The sequence below is a fragment of the Somniosus microcephalus genome, chromosome 8 (assembly GCF_052327205.1).
Source record: "Somniosus microcephalus isolate GS21.2 chromosome 8, FLI_Smic_1.0, whole genome shotgun sequence".
NCBI classification, from domain to species: domain Eukaryota; kingdom Metazoa; phylum Chordata; class Chondrichthyes; order Squaliformes; family Somniosidae; genus Somniosus; species Somniosus microcephalus.
Genome location: NC_140994.1, coordinates 230,578,470 through 230,601,706, shown reverse-complemented (window position 1 = coordinate 230,601,706; position 23,237 = coordinate 230,578,470). Strand labels below are relative to the sequence as shown.

At 42.8% G+C, this 23,237-nt stretch overlaps 1 protein-coding gene across 7 annotated transcripts in view; it reads left to right on the top strand.

Annotated features, from left to right (window-relative positions):
- Nucleotides 1–4,346: 4,346 nt before the first annotated feature.
- LOC147114145 (teneurin-2-like) overlaps nt 4,347–23,237 on the top strand; it is a 1,360,318-nt gene continuing 1,341,427 nt past the window's right edge. For all 7 annotated transcript variants that reach the window (XM_085995783.1, XM_085995782.1, XM_085995780.1 and 4 more), the window contains exon 1: nt 4,347–4,648. The gene's annotated coding sequence lies outside the window, so the exon portion shown is untranslated. The remainder of the gene's footprint in view (nt 4,649–23,237) is intronic.

The window sequence follows — 23,237 nt, the reverse complement described above, 5'->3', positions numbered from 1 at the left end:
GCAGTCATAAAAATTCTAATTTTGGCTTCAAGTAGGACCATTTATATTTCAAATGGCCTGTCCCTTTAAAAACTGAAGTCCTCCCAGACATACGAATACACCATTTGCTGGCATTTGCTGCAGGCACAATTTCTCAAGTCGGCTTTTTGCCACACTACTATTCTGAAAGCCCAGCAGCGACCCATCACTTAGCATAATCTTGGGAATTCGAGGCTTGAGGGCTTATTTTTTCTCTCTGGGCCGCCGCTGGACCATAGATGCACTGTCCCTATGAGGGGAGAATTAGGCCAATTTGTTCCTGATCCAGGCCATTTGCATGGCCAAGGTGTTCCTCCGACACTGGCTTTCCCACTCCCACCCACAGAAGAGCCTTGTACTGCAGTTGTAAGGTATGGCAACAGGAACATAGCCGTCGACCCAAGAGCCCTGCAGGCATGCTCCTGGCCATTGGGAGAGCAAAGACAAATATAATGATAATGTATACAGATCAAAAAGTGACTCTGATACTCTTCGATTTAAAAAGAGTATGCGAGAAGATATTTGAAGAATTCTGATTCATTGTGAGTGTGATATAAATTCAGAAAATCTGTAGAGCAGTTGAAAGGACTGAATGAGATGAATCCAGGTTTAAGATATTGAGCTCTGAAGAGAAACCAAAGAAGCTGAATCTGTGATAAAAGAGATGTGAATTGGACATGATTCAAGATTTTTTTCCTGTTTAAATAAAAAGACATAGATGTAGAGATTCCACTTCAGGCGCAGTCGGCGATCCGGATACAAATTGTGCACAAAATTGCACTCGTTTTGAGAAGTGTTTTTTATCTCAAGTTTCTGCTCAAACTCATTTGCATATCATTGGACGTAAAATCTGCCGTTGAACCAGCGCAATCAGGCCGCGTTTTAGAATGTGTTTTTCTTAAATTCTGCTTAAAAAATTATTACTTGATATATTTAAGAGTGGTAATTTGGTGCAGTTTTATTAAAACAGCTGAAAATGAGTTTATCACAAAAATAAGCATTATTAATCAGAGTGCCTAGTCCACCATCTGTGAGTAACCCGATTTTAAATGGCTGAAAATGACTTTGAAAAACTATACACAACCATTTGTTCGTTATATTGGTGTACAGTAGTCAGTTTCCTAGTAAATTTAAAAAATGTATATTCAAAAGCCTTTAAAACATCCCTTGTGCCCTAAAGAACCAGCTTAATTTTTGGAGCCTCCATGAAGGACTGCAAACGAGCGCAATTAGCGGAAAATCACAATGGTGATTAATTCGATCTGGGGACTGGGCCAGTTATGTGGCCAAGGCCAGCTTCTAGCACAATGTTTTTTAAACTAGCGCAAAAGAGCGCAGAAACTTGATTTGCGCGGGACCTGTTTTGCGCTTGAAATTCCGCGATCTTTTGTGCCGGTATGGTTGATTTCGGGCGAACTGCGCTGCAAAGAACAGCGCAACCTCGCGGATACTCCAGGCTATTATAACATGAAGCTACAGAGGTATTTATCCCTCAACTAACATCACTAAAACAGATTATCTGGGTCATTATCTCGTTGCTGTTTGTGTGCCAATTGGCTGCCACGTTTCCTACATTACAACAGTGACTGCACTTCAAAAGCTACTTTGTTGGCTGTAAAGTGCTTTGGGATGTCCTGAGGTCGTGAAAGGCACTATATAAATGCAAGCACTTTCTTTCTTTCATTCTTACTCCTAAGAATTATAGTCCCACTCCTACCCCAGTTGCAAGTTTTGTAGATCTTCTAATTCCACCCCTTACATCATTATTGCATCATTAATTTAACAATATAGAACGACTCATTACGACATTGTTAATAAAGGAGAACAATTTCATGGGTCGCGATCCCGGTATTTACACTAAGATCACTCCCTGCCAGTGCCGTCCAGCATTGAACCTGCCGGAGTTTGGCGATTCATGAGAAGGACACCTAATCAGCATGGGCCTAGCAAGCTCATGCACCATTTGGGGCGCATATTCAGAATCAGCCTAGTCAGGCCAGAAAGTCCACCACGACTTGCCCATTGCGAGAGGGTGTTGGAACCCTCCAGGAAAATGCTGTTTGGTGCCCCTAGCAACTCACTGTGAATTGTAAAAAAAAAAATCCTACCCTCAATCTTTGGGTGCATGATACTGGCCTGGACACCCACAGTGGACGCCACAAACATTATTAATGAGGCCAGTACACCTTTTATCAGTGTACCAGGCTCTGAACATCTGGGGGTCGGCCAATCACAGCAGAAGATTTACTTGAGGGGCTGGGGCGGGTGCCTGCTTCCCTGGCCTTTCAGACGCCAGCGAAGTGGGATCTCCCAATATGGAGAGTCCTTGGCCCCGCCCCTCCTCGCCAGTGGTCATCTCAGTGGCAGGCGGAGGCTACTTTCTAGCCTTTCCATAACATGGCCCGACTCCACCCCTGCCTCAGCACATCTGAAGCTGAAACACTCATCCGTGTCTTTGTTACCTCTAGACTTGACTATTCCAATACTCTTCTGGCCGGCCTCCCATCTTCCACCCTACATAAACTTAAGCCAATCCAAAACTCGGCTGCCCTTATCCTAACTCACACCAAGTCCCGTTCACTCATCAGCCCTGTGCTCGCTGACCCACATTGGCTCCCAGTGCAGCAACACCTCGATTTTAATATTCTCATCCTTGTTTTCAAAGCCCTCCATGGCCTCAACCCTCTCTTTCTCTATAACCTCCTCCAGCCCTACAACCCTCAGATCTCTGCGCTCCTCCAATTCTGGCCTCTTGCACATCCCCAATTTTAATCGCTCCACCATTGGCGGCTGCGCCTTCAGCTGCCTAGGCCCTAAGCTCTGAAATTTCCTCCCTAAACCTCTCCACCTCTCCCTTTTCCTTTAAGACACTCCTTAAAACCTACCTCTTTGACCAAGCTTTTGGTCACCAGTTCTGATATCTCCTTATGTGGCTCGGTGTCACATTTTTTTTGATGACGCTCCTGTGACACGCCTTGGGATGTTTTACAACGTTAAAGGCGCTACATAAATGCAAGTTGTTGTCGAGATGCTGTAAGTGCTGTGCAATTTCGATTCTATGATTTTTCTGGATTTGTAAAGAAACGGGCTCCATCTTTCTCACTTATTTTTATTTCCTTATTGCAAAGACGTTGTTAAATGTAAAAATTCTATGAATTGATAATAGTAAGTTCAAAGTTATAATATCAAAGCTCTTCAATGTAAATTAAAATTTCAAAAACCCAATCGCTTACACTATAGTCTCAATAACCCTATAATTTCATTTATACTACAACATAATAATATAGTCTCAATGACCTTACTATCCACTATAAAGTTAATAGTATAATGTATGCTAGAATCTGAATAAACCCACAGTATGTACGCTAACGTCTCAATATTTCTAACATCTCAATATTTCTAATGTATTATAATTTCTACAACCCTGTAATACATACTCTGGTCTCATAATTTTGTTTCTGAACTGTAAGATTAACTGTACCCTCTTGTGTACCTGGTAACAGAGTTATGCTGCAATAGTGACACCACAGTATCCTTTCCCTCTCTATTATGTCATTTCAGTACTTCTTTTAACTATCCTTAACACTGCATCTATTTTATACAGGCCGTAATACAGATAGGAAAATAAAATAATAAGGCAGCAGAGAGCTGGTAATTTGATCTCTGGGGGTTCTGATGATGCTCATAAACCACTCGAGCTTTGTTCTCGTGGTTTATGGCATCATCTGAACCCCTTGATTAAATTCAGGCTTTATTACTCGTTCCGTGATTATATATTTAACACGTACACACAAAGATCTGAGGCTATTTCCTGCTGTGCCATTCCTTTTAAAATTCTAGATTCTGTCACTTTCATCTGTCAGATTCAGCATTATTTCTAGAGGTGGAGGTTTGTCCCGTTTTATTTGTTGTGTTGGCAGCTCGTGTTGGATTGCAGGCGATGGGGAGGAGTTTATAACCTGTGTTTCCACCTGGTAAAAATCGTATCTGAAGTGATCTTTACCCGTTGTGATATGTGTCCCACTGTTTATACTGGCAAGTGCTTTGAACTGATGATTTGAGCCTGACTGCTATTATAAGATTTTTAGCTGGATCGCATTATACTCTCCAGACACTATGCAGCATTCCGTGAAGGTTACCTTTCTGGGCACTCTGGGGTTAATGGCTTTCAATGAAACCTTTAGCATATCATAACAGTATTGTTTGATCCCTGTGAAATATTATCACACCACCACTACCAACCTCCCCCTTTGCCTTGCCCTGCATTGGTACAGCCCAATTTGCTATGCTTGGGTACTCCTGGCTCTAAGCACAGGATTGGATGTCATCCTCCATTCAGTCTGTGGCACTGTTTTGGGTTGAATCGGAAGAAGGTTGTATACACTAGCTCGGTCGTCCGTAATGTTTGAGCTCACCTAGTGAGTAATATTTCATGCTGCAACTGGAGCTGATAATGCCTCAGGGGTTTTCTTGGGTTTTTTTTAATTATTATTATTTTGCTAGCGTTTCCTTCCCTTCAAATATTGTATGTGAAGGACTGACTCGCTGCAGAAAAAAAGTGGACAAACTTTGATTCAGACGTAAAGCTACGAAATCGAGGAAGCGACTGTAGGTCACGGTGAATGGAGTGGTAAGGAATATTAAGACTCTTGTAGAATTTTTAACAGATGATACCAGATGCGCAAATGTTTTTCTTTCAAGGTTCTAGCTTTCTGACCGTCATGCCTGCTTTAAGGTGGTAATATCGAGTAGAGTACAAATGTACCAGAGAAGGTGAAACAAGGCTGAGCAGGATAAGGCAGAAAGCTGATAAAAGGGCTTCACTGCTTCCCCGGTGTACAATGATGCACTCCAGCTTTGATATCATTCAGAGAGCATGTGCTGGAATGCAAAGACAGTACGAGCACTGTCATAAATTGTACGGACTGCTTTTAATGCTGTAAACGTAGGAGTTTTCAAAATAATCCCATGTTATCTGTATCACATGCAATATTAATTATTATTGTTTTCTAAAATTCATAATAAGCAGTTTCCACATGCTTGCCAGGCTTGCTTGCCCCTTCATCCTCCTCCTCCTCCTCCTCCTCTTCGTTGGAGATGTACAAACCAGTTAGGTCAGGGATTAATTTAACTTGTATGATGTTAACGCTTCCTCAAGTCAATACAATCTATACCTGCAATAATTGTTCTTTGGTGGGTCCTATGTTGTTGTTGGGCTGTGTGAATTAACCCCAGGATACTGAGGAGCCAGCTTTCAGAATACAAAGACAACCTCCTTCCTTTTGATTTTCATGTCACACTTAGAATTCCAATTCTCTGATTTTTTTTTTTCTTCTTATCTCTCTCTCTCTAAAGCAATCTGGAGCAATCCAACATGCTGGTGTCCTGCAAAGTAAACTTCGAATAAAATAACGAAGGATTGTAACCCTGTTGCAGTCTCTGATTTTGCTGCAGCCTTGCTGCTGCAGTCCTCCGAGGGTTAAAGCAATGATTTTTAAATGAAGCGAGGTATTTATAGTGTAAAGCATGGCTGTAGTAGTAGATCTGTGATTGTGAGGGCAGCATTTAGATTCAGCAACACAGCTGCCACTCACCTGAAGGTTGCTTTTTAAGATTATTTTGACCATTTTCCCACTGGTATTGGCCATTTTGTCAATCTGTTATTACTTGAGACTCTATGGGTAGCGACAGGGGGGGTTTTGAGGTGGGGGAAATTATGAAAAGTAAGTGCTTCCACTCAATTTCTGTTTCTCCCCTTCATTCCCTTGAAGATATATTTTAGTGTTGATACAAAGATCTCTGCATGTGCAGTGATCAAGATACCTGGTGGTACACTGGTGATCTGAATAGTGATTTGTATTCAAACACTTTATCTTGACCTGACGCACTGTTTTTTAAATTCAGTATCAAGAGCTTAAAAATAGACCCAGCTATCCGTAATCATCCTATAGAGATCTGAGTGTACAAGAACCATTGACTGCTGGCCAGCTGCCGTCAGTCACTGTGGTACAATTAATGAGAAACACCTTACTGGATCCTAAGAACAAGTAAATAATGCATGGGATACTGTATGATACAATAAAGTACCCAAGGGCTAACAAATAATCGCCAGAATGTTGCTCAATTATACTGACAAGGATTTACCAAAACTCTTAATTGTTTGGGTCAGGTAAGAATCTATGGAGAACATTTTGAATGAAATCAGATTGCAAAGGAGTCAAATACAATTAAAAGTTTCTTCATGCTCCAGCCAAACAGGTCTGCTTCTAGCAGTTGGCCAATGGACTAATGGCATTTTAAATTCTCTACTTGATAATTACCTCTAAGGGTCTGATTCACTCGTGCCCTTTCTGTCACATCAGTCATGGTGAAGAATGTAGACATGTCGAGCCCTAGTGACAAGAGATTCTCATTCTCATCTGTTTGCTTGGCACAGAGTTTACAAAAGCATTAACAAGTCAAAGCTAAACTAATGCCACATCTCTTGTATAATCAGGTTTAATTTTGCTAATTCCCTTTTTTTAAGCATTTTGGATTGATATAACAGATGTATAAATGGCACAAAGAAAGGAAGAACTTGCTTTTGCATAGTGTCTTTCATAACCTCAGGACATCCCAAAGCGCTTTACAGCCAATGAAGTACTTACAAGTATAGTCACCATTGTGATGTAGGGAAACATAGCAGCCAATTTGTGCACAGCAAGGTCCCACAAACAGCAATGAGATAATAACCAGGTAATCTATTTTAATGTTGGTTGAGCAATAAATATTGTCCTGGACAACGGGAGAGCTCCCCTGCTCTTTTTCAAATGGTGCCAACTGAGACGGCAGACAGGACCTCGGTTTAACGTCTCGTCCGAAAGACGGCATCTCCAATCGTGCAACACACCCTCCGTACTGCACTGAAGTATCAGCCTTGATTATGTGCTCAAGTTTCTGGAATGGAACTTAAACCCACGACCTTGTGACTCAGAGCTGAGAGTGCCACCACAGACACAAGTCTGACACAAGACTTGTGCCTATAATCTCCCATACTGTGTATACTGACTGTGTGAATGGTGTGCAGCGACAGTGTTATTCACATATAATAACCTTGCAGTACTTGTCATCTTATGCAATGCATACTACAGGTACTACACGACAGTGTTTGTCAATGGTTTAATGTGGCAAGTATTAGCATAAAGAATTCAGAGTGATTTTCTTTTGAGCATTGCTGTTGTAAATTACTTATCTAAATATTTTGGAAGAGACCTGAAGTGTGTTATATCAAAGGCATGTGATTTAGTGTGGCAACACACTCTGCAACAAATTTGACAAATTTATTACCGTGTGTAGCATGATTTGCTGCTCAAGTATCATAATTTTGCATACAAAATCCTAGAGGCAGTGAAAATTCTTGTTTCTGAGTGGGTTTGAGAAATATCAGGTCACTTGCTGCAAGAAACCATTTAGACTAGTAACACCTTATAAACTTAATAAAGCGAATATATTATTGCAGGATTGCATCTGCTACCTAAGATATTCATATTGGTGCCTGAAAATTGCCATTAGAATTTACTTGTTCTGCCATATTTTTGCCTTTTGCCTTGACAGGCAAGTGATCAATAAAATGTAAGGCAGTATAGACAAAACAAAAGGCCCATTCTACCCACACACGATGCACATTGACACATGGACTCTCCCTAATTCACTGAACCTCCAAAGAGTGGCGAATAGCTATAGGGTAAATCTCACAGGGGAAACAAACCTCTGAAATTCCTCCTCCACAAAGAAATTGAGAGAAAAACTCTAGGTTGGCGTTCTGGCATTATTCACCACGACCTGACATATCCCACAGGTGAAATCCCTGTCTCAGTGAGCTTAGTTATATCGCCCATTCATCTGCTGTTCTGAGTTTACAGGTGGTCAGTGAAAGGCAGCTTGAAGCGGTGGTGTGGCATACCGCTTTGGAGAACCAACGTGTGCCAAGGAAGAGGCGGAAGTGGGCTCGCACCTGTACTCGTGATTTCAGGCATTCCACTGCAGAGGAGCACCACATGGAAGCTGTTAAGTCTGTGTGTTATAGTGAGAATTATTACACAGACCACAAGAGTAAATTTTAACAGGTCTTTACTAGTCGAAGGTCAGGGCTGAACTGCCCAATAAATCATTACACAGCACTTATATACCGGTGTGGTCACCACCGGTATTACAGTATACAGCAGCCAAGATAAAGTAGTGCAACTCTTAAAATAGTTCTCTTAAAGGTGGAACGGTTACATACACCACAATCCTCCCTTTTTAGCTTAACAGTATATATTCCCCATTAAACATAACATAATAACATATATACACAACTTCATGTAAAAACAGTTCACAGATTCAGTCTCTGAGGAGGCCTCCTGACTCGGTCCGGATAACGCCTCGGTGGTGTAGTAGTTTTCGGTGGTGCAGTAGGTTCTTTTGGCAAGGTCGATTCGGCTTGAATGCCAGTGTCGGGTTCATCTGGTTCCAGTATCACCGGATCGGAGGTAGATACTATGGGTATCTCTGCTTCATCATTAGGCGTATAGAGTTGTGGTGTAGGTTGTCCCTTTTCGGATGACTCTATGATCTGGTCAGCATGGCGCCTTATTATGCTTTCACCAATGTCCACGGTATACATCAGCGGTCCTAGTCGTGTGCAAATAGTTCCAGGCTGCCATTTCTCGGTATGGTAGTCTCGGGCCAAAACTTGTTGACCTATCTGGAAGGTTCTAGTTGGCCTTTCATTCATGCCTTGAAATTGCCGGTTCTCTACGTCCCTTCTGATGTTTGGCTTGATCAAATCCAGCCGGCATCTTAGTCTTCTATTGAAAAACATCATGGCGGGAGTTTGGTTTGTAACCACATGTGTTGCATTCCTGTACGCAAACAAGAAGTTATCTACCTTATGTTGTAGATTTATGTCTTCATTACCCATGGCTTTTATGGCCTTCTTGAAGGTCTGGACAAACCTTTCAGCTAATCCATTGGTGGCGGGATGGTATGGGGCGGACATGTAGTGCTTAACCCCATTGTTTTTTAAGAACTTCCTGAATTCTTCGGACACAAATTGCGGTCCATTATCAGAACAGATCTGTTCCGGCAGCCCATTCCTGGCAAATATGGTCCTTAATACTGTGATGGTTTTTTCCGGGGTGGTGGAGGACATCTTTATTACCTCCGGCCACTTGGAGTGTGCATCCACCGCGATTAAGAACATTGAGTCCATAAATGGACCAGCAAAGTCGATATGTACCCTTTGCCATGGAGATGAGGGCCACTCCCATGGATGTAGAGGGGCTTGTGGTGGGGCGTTTTGGACCTTCTGGCATCCTAGACAGCTCTTGGTCATTTCTTCGATGTCTCCATCGATACCTGGCCACCACACAAACGCTCTGGCTAGGTTCTTCATTTTCACTCCACCCAGATGCCCCTCGTGAAGCTCCTTTTGCACTTTATACTGGAGTTTGGGTTGAATCACCACTCTGGATCCACACATCAAGGTTCCTCGGCACACTGACAGCTGTTCTCTTCTTTGCGAGAATGCTGGCAACAGTGGTTCGCCATGTGCTGGCCATCCCTTCACCGTTAAATCGTAGACTCGTGAGAGAGTCGGGTCATTTCTCGTTTCCTTTTCAATGGTCGAATTTGTTACTGGTAGACATTCCACTATGGTTGAGTGGAACATCTCCACTGGGTCCACTGTAGGCGCCTCTTCTACCGTTGGCAACGGTAGGCGCGATAAACCGTCAGCATTCCCATGCTGTTTTGATCCTTTGTATTCTATGTCATATTGGTGTGCCCCTAGGAAAAAGGGACCACCTCTGTAGCCTTTGCGCTGTCATAATGGGAACGCCCTTTTTAGGGTTGAATATGGATACCAACGGCTGGTGGTCTGTCAGCAGTGTAAACTTCTGGCCCTGCAGGTAATGATTAAACTTCTTTACTCCCCACACCAGGCTGAGAGCCTCCCTATCTATCTGAGCATAGTTGCGCTCAGCGGAGGTCAATGATCTGGATGCAAATGCGACTGGCCTTTCCAAGCCATTTGGCAACTTGTGTGAGAGTACTGCTCCAATACCATAAGGAGAAGCATCACAAGCTAAACGAATAGGTAGCGTTGGGTTGAAGTGAGCCAACGCGTCCTCTGAGGTGATCAATGCCTTGCTTTTGCGAAAGGCCTTCTTACAGTCCTCGCTCCACTTCCATGGTACTTCTTTCTGCAAAAGAGCATTCAGCGGGTGCAGCACCGTGGATAGATTTGGCAGAAACTTATGGTAATAGTTAATCAACCCTAGGAACGACCTCAACTGGGATACATTTTCCGGAGCGGGAGCCTTCACAACAGCTTCGATCTTGTCAGGTGACTTGTGCAGCCCCTCCTGGTCAATGACATGACCACAGTACGAGATTCGTTTCTGAAAGAACTCACATTTCTGGCGATTAACTCGAAGTCCATATTCCTTCAATCTGGTGAGCACCAGTTTCAAATTTGCAAGGTGTTCCTCATCGTCATCTCCTGTAATCAGGATATCGTCCAAGTAACATTGAGTGCTTGGAATTCCCTGTAATACCTGCTCCATGGCCCTCTGCCAAATTGCTGGAGCCGAAGCCACTCCAAAAACCAGTCTATTATATCGATACAAGCCTCTGTGCGTGTTGATTGTGAGATACTGGCGCGACTCTTCCTCAACTTCCATCTGTAAGTATGCTTGCGCCAGGTCTATCTTGGTGAAGTGTTTCCCGCCAGACAATGAAGCAAAGATATCCTCAATCCGCGGAAGTGGATATTGCACCGTGTGAAGCACCGGATTAACTGTGATCTTGAAGTCTCCACAGATGCGGACCTTCCCCGGTTCCCCTGGCTTGTTACTCGATGAACGCTTCATGACGGGAACAATGGGCGTGGCCCACTCACTCCAGTCCACCTTAGACAGTACTCCTGAACGTTCTAGCCCTTCCAGCTCAGCTTCCACAGCAGGTCGTATCGCATAAGGTACCAGTCTGGCTTTGAAAAATTTTGGGTTTGCATGTTCTGCAATCTTGATTTTTGCCTTAATTCCCCTCAGTGTTCCCAGTCCCTGTTGGAACACCTCTTTAGCCTCATCCAATATTCTGGACAATCGTTCAGGTTTGACATCTTTTTTTCCGGAATTTACCATTATTGCTTTTAGGGAGTGCCAGTCCATATTTATTTTCCTGATCCACTCCCGTCCCAGAAGTGGTGGACCTCCCTCAGGTAGTACATATAAGTCCATTCCTTGGTGTTCTTTGCCCTTGTGTATCACCTTGACTTTTATCTTTCCGATGGGGTATACTCTTTGCCCCGTGTATGTCTGCAATACTATCTCCGTATCCCGTAGGGGGATATGTGTGAATAACCTTTTGTAATCTTGCTTATTCATGACCGTCAACGCCGATCCGGTGTCCAATTCCATCTTCACTTGGACTCCTGCTATCTGCAGTGTGACCCAGATAGTTTGTAGGTCAGCTTCCTTACTCACATTGTGAATTCTCAGACTACCCAGTTCCTTGCTGTTGGAGTCTGAATCCGAATTCTGTTCATCCGAACTCTTCTCAGCCACCTTATGTACCTTTCTGCACTTTTCCTGCGGTGACTTTTTGTTGCTGGTCTTCTTTCCTGACCGGCATACTTTAGCTATGTGACCAAGCTTGCCACATTTTCTACATTCCTGGTTTTTAAACCAGCATTGGTTCTGATCGTGTGTTGTCTTTCCACAACGATAACATTTCGTTGTACCCGAAGCCATTTGATCTACGCTGAGTACCGCTGCCTTCAGCTGCATTTCCGCAGTGCCTCTCGCTGCGGCTTCGTGCGATGCTGCAATAGTGACAGCCTTATCAAGTGTAAGATCATTCTCTTCAAGCAGCCGCTTTTGTGTTCCTTCTTTCGACAATCCACACACGAATTTGTCTCTCAGTGCCTCTGTCAGTCTTTCCCCAAACGGACAGTATTTCGCTAGCTTACGCAGTTCAATTAAATACTCCGCGTTGCTTTCCTCTTTCAGTTGCGTTCTCGCATAAAATTTAAATCGTTCCGCTAACATCAGCGGTGTGGGGTTCAAATGATTTCTCAGGACAGCAACAATATTAGCAAAAGCCTGATCCGCCGGTTTAGCTGGTGATAGAAGATGCTTCAGTAGCCCGTATGTCTTCGCACCCATTGAGTTTAGTAAGGTTAGTGCTTTATCTTCATCGGATATTTTATTTGCCTTACAATAAATCTCTATGCGTTCTACATACGTGGCCCAATCTTCAACATCGGGATCGAAATCGTTGATGTTACCACGCTTAGGCATCCTCGCAATCTTCTTGAGAAACAAAAAGAAATTTTTCTTTAATTTTTTTTTAAAATGGCGGTTTCCCGCGCTTGTCTTCTTCCCCCGCCTACGAAAATGGCGGCTTCCCGCGTTTGCCTTTCTCCCCCGCTGGCTGTAATGGCGATTGCCGTATTGCTGCGTTCGCCCTCCCCAGCAGTTCTCAAATCGTACCTCCCAGCCCCTCTTGCAGTCCGGTCCTTTCCCCCCCGGCTGCGGCTGAGTTCTCCGCGTTTTTTTTTTTTTTAATTTTATCCCGCGCCTCACGGCCTCGGTAGCTGCCCGGCCTTTTTCCCCGGTCGCGGTCGAGCTCTCTCTCGACGCTGTTGCATCTCCCAGCCCGCTTGCAGCCCGGTCTTTTACACCGGCTGCGTTTGCATTCACCGCGGCTCCCGTGCCTTACGCTGCCCCAGTCTCAGCGCCTCTGGCCCCGACTTCTGTCCGGCTCTTTTCCCCGGCCGTGGTCAAGTTCTCCGTTTTTCTCTCCCCTACTTCACAGCCAACGTGGCCGACTTGCTGCTCGTCGCTGATCGGCTTACCCACCACCGTGATAGAAGGGATGATCACTGCCTGCTGCTGATGGAAGGCTTCGTGTCAGGATTCTTCCTTTGCTCTTCAAACCCGCGTCTTTTCTCAGCAGGATGATGAGGGCGGATGCCTCCTCTCAACGCCCGTTAAACTGCCTTGGATGTATCTCTGCCGCAGGGTAAGATCGTACTCGTCACCACTGTTAAGTCTGTGTGTTATAGTGAGAATTACTGCACAGACCACAAGAGTAAATTTTAACAGGTCTTTACTAGTCGAAGGTCAGGGCTGAACTGCCCAATAAATCATTACACAGCACTTATATACCGGTGTGGTCACCACCGGTATTACAGTATACAGCAGCCAAGATAAAGTAGTGCAACTCTTAAAATAGTTCTCTTAAAGGTGGAACGGTTACATACACCACAGAAGCCGAGCACTTGCCCACAAAGGAGAGAACATCGGAAAGAAAGGCATTATCAGGCATTCCTTACATGTCTCTTTGTGGCTTAGAGTGAAGTTAGGGGAAACCTGGTAGCAGGTTGCTTGCTGACTTGCTGTCTCTCTCTCTCTCTCTCTCTCGAGTGTGAATAGTGCATGATGTGGGGAGACGTGAGAGAAAGAGAATAAATACTGAGACATGAGAAAGTCATGGCCTCAAAGTAAAAGTGAGCCAGTGATGCTCAGTGTTTCATTGTAGATAGAACAAACATCAGACCATTGGATTCAAACTCAGCAAGTTCAGCGTTGATCTGCTTACATTTCTGTCACTTATCCACTCTACTTTATTGTGAACATATTGCAATGTGTGCCAAGAATATAAGGTGCTTTGAAAAGCAAGCTTTTTGTCTTCATTATCCAGTGGAAGATTTTTATTCTGATATTGTTAGCGTAGTAACCACTTCAGTTATGGACTGGTGCTGGATTAGATGATTTACAGGTTGTAGAGGGTCCTCAGTACTTGAAGGTTGAACCATCTTCATTTTCACAGCTCAGTGTTTGTGAAGCGTGGTGTCTATTATCTCCCAATGACTGCACGTGCACACAGTGGAAAATGAAGTTCAGAGGAATGGGAATGGAAACATCTGTGACAAAGATATTTATACTGTACTTGATCACGTTTGTAGGATGTCCTAAAGTGCGTTAAAATGAATTATTTTTGAAGTGCAGTCATTGCTGTCATGTAGGCAAATGTGGCAGCTGGTCTGCACACAGCAAGATCTCACAAAGGAGCAAATTAGATAAATGACCAGTTAATCTGTTTTTGATAGTGTTGGTCGAGAAACAAATGATGGTCAGGTGACCGTGAGAACTCCCAGCCCCTCTTCAAATTGTCCTGCCCAGAAAGGCAGATTGGGCTTTGGTTTAACATCTCGTCCAAAAGACAACACTTTCAACAATGCAGCAGTTGCTCAGTACTGCACTGAAGTATCAGCTTGGGTTACATGCTGAAGTTCTGGAGTAGGGCTTGAATCCACAACCTTCTGATTCAGAGCCAGGAGTACTACCATTTAAGCCAAGCTGACAATTATAGAACAGACATATTGAGCAAAATAGCTGGGACAGTTCAGTTCATATATGCATTAAAAATCATCGATCGATTCATGTAGTGGTATCAAAGATTAGCCTTGTATTTACGAGATGCTCTTACAAGTGCAGCTCCAGCTGAGTTTGCTGAATAGCAATCAGCACCGGGAGTCTTGGCTGATTTTTGGAAAGACTTGCATTCCTGTAACGCCTTTCAAAACCTCAGGACGTCCCAAAGTGCTTTACAGCTAATTAAGTACTTTTGAAGTGTAGTCACTGTTGTAATGTAGGAAACGCGGCTACCAATTTGTGCACAGCAAGCTCCCACAAACAGCGCTTTAATAAATAAGCAGGTCATCTGTTTTAGAATGGAAGATACTGCTCTTTTAGCAACTTAGAAATGCCATTCAGACCATCGAGCCTGTTCCCCCTCAGAAGGTTGTGGGTTCAAGTCCCACTCCAGAGACTTGAGCACAAAATCTAGGCTGATACTCCAGTGCAGTGCTGAGGGAGTGCAGTGCTGAGGGAGTGCTGCACTGTCGGAGGTGCCGTCTTTCAGATCAGACGTTACACTGAGGCCCCGCCTGTGGACGTAAAAGATCCCATGCCATTATTTCAAAGAAGAGCAGGGGAGTTATCCCTGATGTCCTGGCCAATATTTATCCCTCAATCAACATCACTAAAACAGATTATCTGGTCATTATCACATTGCTGTTTGTGGGTGCTTGCTGTGCGCAAATTGGCTGCTGTATTTCCTACATTACAACAGTGACTACACTGCAAAAGTACTTGATTGGCTACAAAGCGCTTTGGGACATCTTGAGGCCGTGAAAGGCGCAATATAAATGCAAGTACGTATTTCTTTTATTTCATTCAATTAGATCATGGCTTATCTGTAACTTAACTCCATCTAGTTAGTGCATAGATTCGAGTTTGGAAGCTTTCTCTCCTATAATCCCACAAAACATTTTGCATTTTCAGAATGTTCGTCGAACAATTTAAAGAAACGTTGCAACCTAAGAACTGCTGCAACTGTAATATTTTGCTGTTTGTCATTTGTGTGCACTGCCCAGTTAATGGAATATGTGCAACGGAAATGACAAAATTAATCAGATGTCACACTAATAAAGATCACATGAAGAGAGGAGGCCCCTGAAAGGAGCTAAAGTGGGTAATGTGGTTTCTTTGCTTAAATAGTGTTGCTTTGTCTCACTGACAACCCAGTGATCATTTAAGATAGATTTGTGAATGTGTTGATTGTTGGACATCGTTTATTAAGCCCTGTTAGCGACAGACAGTTGAATTTATTCAGTTGGCAAAAGTTGGGTGAAAAAGGCAGGAGATTGGTTTTAGCTTTGAAAGAGAACTCTTGAATTTCTCTGTGACAGCAGCAATAGAATTGCCTGTACCAGATGAGAATAGGGAAAACCCACCTTTCTCCCTTTATGAGGCTCAAGCTGCTTTATCTTGGTTATCCCCTTTCAGTTAAAGCTAGCAAAGCTAGACATCATATTTACTGCAGAAGTAAGTTAGGATATTGTCCTTGAAAACAGCAGGAAAATCCAGAGAGAAATTTTTTGTTGTTGTTGTCAGACCATTCAACATTACAAAAAAGGTGTTACAAATCTGACACACACAACCAAAGACAGGCTTAGAAAAATGGAACAAAGACAAACTGTTCGAATGAAGAATGGCTATTACTTTATATAAATATTCATTGTGGAGCTGTGTATTTCTCAGTTTGAAAAATAGTCCAAAACATGCTGTGAGATAATTCCCACCTTCCACATAATCTCTCCTAATTTTGCAGCGTTACCAGCTGTTTTCCTTTTTTCACTTCTTCTCACATTCTTTCATCATGTGGCTGAGAATATATGGGGAGTGTAGCCATAAAATGATTAACAGCATTACTGGTATAAACAGGAGTGAGATGGACAGCTTAGTACTGAGCTCATCCTCAGGGTGATGGGAACAACTGACTTTAAAGTGCCAGTCCCGAGCTGATCATATCAGAACCTTAAGGGTAAAGGGCAAGTGAGCACTGTGCTTCCCTCATTGTGTCTCAAGGACATAAGGCAAGTGGTGTGTACCACCCACTGCATTTCAGGCATACCAGCCATGTGGACAATTTGTGCCCTCACTGTGTCTCGAGATATAGGATGACTGTCCACTGTGCCTCACTCTCACTGTAACTCAGGATACAAAGCAAGTGTCCATTGCGTACGCCACTTCTCATTGCATGTCAGGATACAGGCTGAGTGTGTACTTCACCTCAGGATTCAGGAAGAACGTACACTCTATGCTCCCTCAGGACACGAGGTACAGTGTATCCCACATTATACCTCACTGTTAGACATCAAGCATGTTGCATCGTGTTAATTTTGAAGGATAAGCGAGTGTTCTACATACGTAGAGCACGGATGCAGGGGGGGGGGGGGAGGGGTGGCTAACCTGAGATAATCATGTGTCATTTTCGAAAAATGAAAATGAGTATGCAGCATCATCGATTATTGCAAACAAAATCTTTCCGAACCATTGAATGATTTCTGCTTCAGTTTCTGAATAGACTCTTCTCCATTAAGTATCTATTTCAGAAAATTATACTTTGAAAGTGCAATAGGCTAACGGTACAGAACATTGCCAGTGATTCCCATGCTATTGGAGGGAGGGGTGATACTGTGTGAAGGCCAGGTATGGGAGGAGGTTCAGGAAGCAAGTTTCCTGAGGTTGTGCTCACACAGCTCTGTGTGTCATTAGCAGAGACCTCGGAGCAGAGTGCCTGACAGAGTGTGTTGGGGGAGCAGAGCACCCAGACTTACACTAGCAGATGAAAATTATTTTCGCTGCTTCTGTAGATGGGCAAGAAGTAGCTGTGGATGATTGGTATGAAGGGTGTACAAGACTTTTCTTCCTGCTTTTGATTCAGTGACTACGTGATCCATTGGCGAATAATTTCTACTCCACAGATACATACTAATTTCTTAAAATGGTTTGTCTATGTGTGTTTTTTTTAATTAATTCACGGGACGTTGCCCATCCCTAATTGGTCTTGAGAAGGTGGTGGTGAGCCACCTTTGTGAACCGCTGCAGTCTGTCTGGTGAAGGTACTCCCACAGTGCTGTTAGGGAGGAAGTTCCAGGATTTTGACCTAGCAACGATGAAGGAACGACGATATATTTCCAAGTCAGGATGGTGTGTGACTTGGAGGTGACATTGGCAGTGGTGGTGTTCCCATGCGCCTGCTGCCCTTGTCCTTCTAGGTGGTAGAGATCGTGGGTTTGGAAGTTGCTGCCTGAAGAAGCCTTGGTGAGTTGTTGCAGTGCATCTTGTAGAAGGTACACACTGCAGCCACGGTACGCCGGTGGTGGAGGGAGTGAATGTTTAAGGTGGTGGATGGGGTGCCAATCAAGCGGCCTGCTTTGTCCTGGAAGGTGTCGAGCTTCTTGAGTGCTGTTGGAGCTGCACTCATCCAGGCAAGTGGAGAGTATTCCATCACACTCCTTACTTGTGCCTTGTAGATAGTGGAAAGGCTTTGGGGAGTCAGGAATTAAGTCACTTGCTGCAGAATACCTAGCCTCGGACCTGCTCTGGTAGCCACAGTATTGTGTGGTTGGTCCAGTTAAGTTTCTGGTCAATGGTGACCCCCAGGATGTTGATAGTGGAGGATCCGACGATGGTAATGCCATTGAATGTCAAGGGGAGGTAGTTAGACTTTCTCTTGATGGAGATAGTCATTGCCCGGTACTTGTGTGGCGCGAATTTTACTTGCCACTTATCAGCCCAAGCCTGAATGTCATCCAGGTCTTGTTGCATGCGGGCATGGACTGCATCATTATTTGAGGAGTTGTGAATGCAACTGAACACTGTGCAGTCATCAGTGAACATCCCCACTTCTGATCGTATGATGGAGGAAAGGTCATTGATGAAGCAGCTGAAGATGGACACTGTACTGAAGAATTACTGCAGCGATGTCCTGGGGCTAAGATGATTGGCCTCTAATGACCACAACCATCTCCCTTTGTTTTAGGTATGACTCCAGCCAGTGGAGAGTTTCCTCCCTGATGTGTAAATAAATAAATTTTACAATTTAGCACTCCCAGTGCAATGAACTGCACATAAGGAATTCAGGCAGAGTTCTGGGTGCCTGATTCTCATCCCGCGTGTTTTTCCAACAACTAGACAGCTGAAAGCAAGGCTGACAAAGGAAATCAGAGATGCACGAGGCCAGAATTTGAGGACCACAGAGATCTCAAAGGGTTGTAGAGCTGGAGGAGGTTACAAATACACTGAACATTCATTTTATACTTAATGCATGCCATTAGCTGCTGGGAAAATCCAGCAGCAAATGCTGTCAACTAGTGGTGGGAGCAATTGCTTTGCCCATTCAGGCAAACTGCATAAATATGCATATGCAGTGCCAGGCCTGAAATGCACTCAGTATCTGTTGCCTGTCCAAAAAAAAAAAGAAACTGTGTACACAAAGGGGTCAGTGGTCCCATACCACCTGGGTAAGAAAGTAATGGCTGAGTGGAAAAATAGTATTAAATGGCATTGACTCAATAGTTAAATGTTATTGAAAGCCATTGGCTGAATGAGAAGAACAATGGCACAGACCATTGACTGGGAAAACCAACAGCTTGCAGGGTGCCTGAAGAGAAAACATGGAGGTAAATCTTTGTCTTCACCGCATGGGCAGTAATCTGGCAGAGTAGATCATCCACCCATTATAGAAGCCGTCTGATTTTAATTCCATTGAAATCAATGGAACATAGGAACAGAATTAGACTATTCAGCCTCTCAAGCTTGTTCCACCTTTCTGTTAGACCATGGCTGATCTGTAGCTCACCTCCAGTTACCTGCCTTTTCTTGATACCTTTACCGAACAAAAAGCTGTCAATCTCAGTCTTAAAATTTTCAATTGACTCCGTTTCCATGGTCTTTTGAGGGAGGAAGTTCCAGATTTCCAGTACCCTGGGTGTGAAAAATGCCTCTTGATTTTATTCCTAACTGGCCTCGCTCTAATTTTACGATGGTGCCCGTTTTTCTGGATTCTCCCACCAGATGAAATAGTTTCGCTGTATCTACGCTATCAGATTCTTTTATAATTTTAAGCATCTTGATTAGATCACCCCTCAACCTTCCAAACTCAAGGGAATACAAACCAAGTTTATGCAACCTGTCCTTATAATTTAATCCTTCTGGTGAATCTACTCTGTACCCCCTCTAAGGTCAGTACACCTTTCCTGAGGCTTGGTGTCCAAAACTGAATGCAGCACTCCACATGGGATCTGACCAAGGTCTCCGTACAACTGAAGCAGCACCTCCTTACTTTTGTAATCCAGCCCTTTTGAGATAAAGCCAACATCCCAATACCCACTTTCATTACATTTTGTACCTGTGTACTAGCTTTTTGTGATTTGTGTACATGTACACTTAAATCTCTTTGCTCCTCCACAGCTCTTTTATCTCCATTTGCAAAATATTGCCCTTCTTAAATCCAACTCGGATGATATTGTACTACATCTGACATAGTTTTCCCATGTTCTTAGTCTTTATATAACCTTGTAATGTCCCACTCCCATCTACACAACCTGCTATGCCTCCTAACTTAGTATTATCTGCGAACTTGGATACACACTCTCTTTTCCTTCAGCCAAGTCATTAATGTATCTAGTGAAAAGTTGAGGTCTCCAGACAGATCTCTAGAAACAAGACTTGTCAATTCGTGCTAATTAAAGAATGCTCCTTTTATCCCTACTCTCTGTCTCCTACCTCCAGACCAATTACCAACTCATGTCATAAATTACCATGCACTTTCATTTTTTTTCTTATATCTTGTGCGGAAACTTATCAAATGCTTTCTGGAAGTCGATCGAGACAACATCCATAGACATTCTCTAACAACCATAACGGTGACCACCTCAAAAAATTCAACTAGATTAGTCAGACATGACCCATCTTTCATCAATCCATGCTGACTCCCTTTGATCAGCTCATACTTGTTCAAGTGCTCAGTTCCAGTAAATTCTCCACTACTGATGTTAAACTGACAGATGTACAATGACCTGGTTTCTCCCTCTCTACCTTCTTAAATAATGGAGTGATATTTCCAATCCATAGGTTTAATTCCTGAATCTAGAAGCCTTTGGAAAATTATGACTAACAGATGTGCAATTTCCTCCCCTATTGCATTTAAGACCCTGAGATAGAAACCATCAAGTCTTGGAGATTTGTGTAGCTTAAACCCCATGATTTTTTCCATTACCCGTGGAATGAAAATCAGATGAGTTCTATAATGGGTGGCGATCAGCTGCACCAGATTTCCACCTTATATGGTGATGGTGAAGATTTACCCCCATGTGCTTTTGGCAACCCTGTATTTCAAACTTGGAGAATAAACAAAAATCATACAATAAAAAATACAATGTAAATAAATTCAGGTGAAAATTGGAAAAATGTGAATGGAATAAAGAAAAAAGGCTGTAGTTTCAGATTTTAAAAACTTTGATTAAAAATCAAAACGAAGAGTGGCAAACATCACACTAGATGGAGCACATGGATTTAATTCAGGAGAACCTGGGTAGTTGGCCTAGGAATTATTCAAGATCTGCAATAGAAACCACATCAGCTTTAAATGTTGGCTGACCACTAATTAATATTTAATTATGTCTCTGCTGTAATTCATACACATTTTCACGTAGAAAGCCTGACTGGGGAACTGGTAATAAAATAATTAAATACAATAACTCAAGAAAGATGATTATGGACGTCCTGAAGGACAGAGTTTCCAAGACACCTCGACACCCCCCACCTCCGAATTGTTTTTGAGTGAGATAGGAGGACAACGTGGAGTCAACCCTGAGTTTACCTCCTTCTCCTCCCTCCTCATTCTTGTGTCTTCCTTTTAGTCCTCCTACTCAATCAACACTTTGGGATGTCAAGGCGGTGCAATTAATGGTGACATGTTTAATGGTGTAAGAGAATTGTAATAAGGATACATGATTTTGTATTACAAAGGCTCAACTTAGTGAAATAATTTCACAGCTTTAACACAAGGCTGCTCTATTGAGCACACATAGTAGTGTATATTTTTTGGAATTATGAAAATCCCAGTGAGATTTTCACTGGAAACACCCCAAAAATCAATTGTGATGTGCTTGGAAGGGATGAAAGCAAGAAGCACTTGGCTGCACTGATCAGAGATAGAGTAATACTGACAATTGATTTCTGCATTGACAAATCTGCTTTGTCAAACTTGTTTGTCAAATTTAATGGAATGATTTTTGCAATAACAAAATTCAATTTTGTCGACCATTTTAGTTCTATTGCTGGTGAGTTAATATTATCTTCAATCCTAATGCAGTATTTAAAATGAAAACAGACAGGAGAACAAGATAGAGATTGCAGTAAAAGATTTGACCTGGCTTTGCCAAACAGATGTGAGAAATACTATTTGGTGTCTGAAAAGGGTTAGGCCTCAACATCAAGGTACTTATGCCAGGCCCTTTCAATAAACCGTTTATCCTTACACACTGACATGCAATGAGTGCTTATGTAATCCAAATTGGTAGGTCGGTCAGTCATTCACTAATTATCATTATTTTAGTAAAAGCTTAAACAAACTCCATGAAACAAAAAAAATACCATTTTAGCTCATTTGATCTGAAATACTTCATTCTGCCATCAACCAAGAAATGCATAGTTAATGCTTAATCATTTTACACTAAAGCTGCAGCAATGGTGCAGCAAGATTATCCAGTAATTAGCTGAGCCATACTGACCAGAAAGGTTCCATATTTGCACCCTGGTCTATGGAGATTTAGCTGTTAAGTGTCTGACTACGTTGGTGGTACACTTGCATCTAGTTCAAAAGGTTATGGGTTTAACTCCAGGATTTGAGCACACAATCTGCACTGACACTTAAGTGCAGTGTTAAAAGAATGCTGAATTATTAACAGTCGTATTTGAAGAGGAGCAGTGACTTCTCCTTTTGTCCTACCCAGCATTCTTTCCTCAACCAACACCAACAAAAAATACAGTATGTTGGTCATTCATCACAATTGCTGTTTTGTGAGATCTTGCTGAGTGAAAAAAATAGCTGCCATATCGCCTACAGAACAATGATGGCTGCACGTCAAGTATTTAACGTCTGTGAATTGCTTTGGGACTATTCTGAGACAGCACAGAAAGAAAGCATTCGGCTCATCGATCCTGGTGCCATCTCTTTGGAAGAGCTATCCAATTAGACCCACTACCCTGCTCTATCCCTATAGCCCTGCAAATATTTCCTTTCTAAGTGTAGATCTCATCCCCCTTTGAAAAATACTATTGAATCTGTTTCCACCATCCTTTCAGGTTTGTTATTTCTTTGTCTTCTATCTCAGGATGCTTGTTAGGACCCTGAGTTAGGGAAAGGCAAAATTATCAAGGGTTCTCACTCCTAATCACTATCCAGTGAAGACTGCTGGAACTTTAAGTGCGGTCAAGATTGGGCATAGCTGTAATGCTTCCACCAATAAATCGCCTGACATCAAGCCCAGAATTTCAGATCTGCATTGTTTTAATGCCAGCAGTAACCCATTTAATAGATTACTACCATCATTCAAATAATGACAACCAGAAAATCTAGGTTTGACTTCCAAGGTTCAAGCATGAATATTGGCCACTTGGGTCAGGTTCTGAAGCCTGGCTGATGCTCTTGCCCTTGCAGTATCCTAGCAACAAGTCAATGTCTTCAGGAGAGATGGTGAGAGCAATTTTTTTTAAAAATTGGATTAAGTGATTGTTTTTTTTACACATTGCTTGTAAAATGATCAAAACAAAGGC